This window comes from Seriola lalandi, unplaced genomic scaffold (genome assembly GCF_002814215.2).
Source record: "Seriola lalandi dorsalis isolate HSWRI2012SDOR001 ecotype SW California unplaced genomic scaffold, Sedor1 jcf7180002003016, whole genome shotgun sequence".
Taxonomy (NCBI): domain Eukaryota; kingdom Metazoa; phylum Chordata; class Actinopteri; order Carangiformes; family Carangidae; genus Seriola; species Seriola lalandi.
Genome location: NW_019473672.1, coordinates 1 through 1,927, shown reverse-complemented (window position 1 = coordinate 1,927; position 1,927 = coordinate 1). Strand labels below are relative to the sequence as shown.

At 39.8% G+C, this 1,927-nt stretch overlaps 1 long non-coding RNA gene across 2 annotated transcripts; it reads left to right on the top strand.

Moving 5' to 3' along the window:
• The first annotated feature begins 14 nt into the window (after nucleotides 1-14).
• Nucleotides 15-1,918, top strand: LOC111666564 (uncharacterized). 2 transcript variants are annotated; one of them, XR_002761599.2, is made up of 4 exons: nucleotides 15-125; nucleotides 222-269; nucleotides 1,370-1,420; nucleotides 1,642-1,918. It is a non-coding gene; the product is annotated as an uncharacterized LOC111666564 (long non-coding RNA). The 2 variants fall into 2 exon arrangements; XR_015437992.1 differs by having other exon boundaries at nucleotides 21-269.
• The last annotated feature ends 9 nt before the right edge of the window (nucleotides 1,919-1,927 follow it).

Sequence of the window (1,927 nt, the reverse complement as noted above, 5' to 3'; positions counted from 1 at the left end):
AAAAAAAAAAACATAATTTTTATTATTTTCAAATACATCTTTTTCAACTGCCACTATTTGTTACATAGGATCTACCTCACCGTGCAATTCAGACGATGAACGAAAACAGAAGTTCATAGAGAAGGGTACTGTATTGTCTGAAGCTGCATAGCCCATTAAATTCACGCACTCCAAAAGACGGCTGCAGTTATCTGATTTGTCTTTCTGAACCTTATTTCCAGTGAAGTTCAAAAGCAGACGCTTTTCCAAGACGGTTGCCAATGACTTTGGTACTGTATCACCCCAAATGTATTTCTTCTGATCACTCACTCTTTCTCTCTGAATGACGGCGTTCTAACCACACTGTGCCTTGATCCTACGTCAGTCTGTGCTTCTCGTGCCAATGAAAGAAAAAAAAAAGAAGTGGATTCAAGTGAAATGTGTTTTTACTAATCACATGGTTTTGGGGGGGGGTTGCATTGTTGATGTGTGAAATTAATCGGAATTCTTTATCAAGTGCATGACAATACATCTTTCAAATTTTCAGGCCTCAGATTTTCTATGCAGAATTGTGTCACAACGATAACTGCAGACTGAAAACAGTTTGACAAATTGGCAGATGTCACTGGATACTTCTTATTTCTACTGATTCAAAAAGCATAGAAAATCTGCTTCATGCCACCATCTTTATCATACTAATGTCTAACCACGTGTTAAGTGAATTATTTCTCTTTTATTGTAGACACTTGCTGTGTGTTTGCGTGTGTGTGTGTGTGTGTTTCTGATTCCAGGGCTTCAGTTCAGTGTTAACTGTTTGGCTGCTCACTGATTTTTTATTTTTTAATTTTTCTTCCCTCTTCCTCCCACTCTCTTTGCATAACTATGTTCACTGAATTATAATTACGTTATTTCTTGACTGCCTCTTGCTTTGTTTGACATTACAGGCCCTTCGGTTGTCTGTGATGCTTCTCAGCCTCATTTGTATTCTCAGGGTTTATCTCAGGGTGGTTATAGACTACAACGGGCAATTTTGGGGGGTTTTATCCTGGTAGCAAGCAAGAACATTAGAAGCAGCAATATTGCCAATCCAAAACCTAAAAACAAAGAAAGTCAATTGTTTTTGGGATCAGAATATTCCTCTTGTCCCATGTACAGCCTATACTGTATGTATGTCCATCACCACTCTTTAATATGACTCAAAATTCAGACCTGTTTTGATTGATTGCCCACTAATTTGCAAAGTAAAAATGATTTCACAAATGACTTAATTCATGATTACCTAATAGTGGATTGTGATTTATTACAGTAACCTTTGATTCTTCAACATAAAATGTCAATTTTTAGCCATCATTCTCTCCTCATAAAATCGGGATATTTGTTTCTGTTACAGCCAAGATGTCACGGAAAATTAGCTCGTCTAGTGAGCAAAAGGCAGACAATGGTAAGCCAAAACTAATGACTTCTAGTTTTCAAGAACCTTTCTATTTTCGTACAGGTGCTCCATCTTTTGTCAATTGAATGTTCTGCTTAGCTCGCAGCTGCAAAATACCTCTGCGAGAGTACTGCTTATTCTCTAGAAGCATGTTGCTGTGAATGCGAGACTCCTGTCAATCTTCTACTGTAAGTTGAGACGAACACTGTCTGTGTGTGCACTGTGAGCAGGGGACAAGTTCCCAAGATGGCGCTCTCTCACATGTAAGGAGCGCTTTAATCATATGAACAAAGGCAGGCGAGCGTCCAGGATGAGCCAGAAGGCGGGCGTATGTAGAACTCAGTCTGCCCCCAACTCCTGTGAGTGAACCAGCCATGGTCTGGCTTGGACTGAAGTGGGATAACTGGTACTAACCCCCACCACTGCTGGGGCTTTTATTTTGAATTGGTTGACCTGTGATACTAATCCTCTCACAATCATTGCTTTCTCCTTTTCTGAGGAAGTTCCACTGGCTTG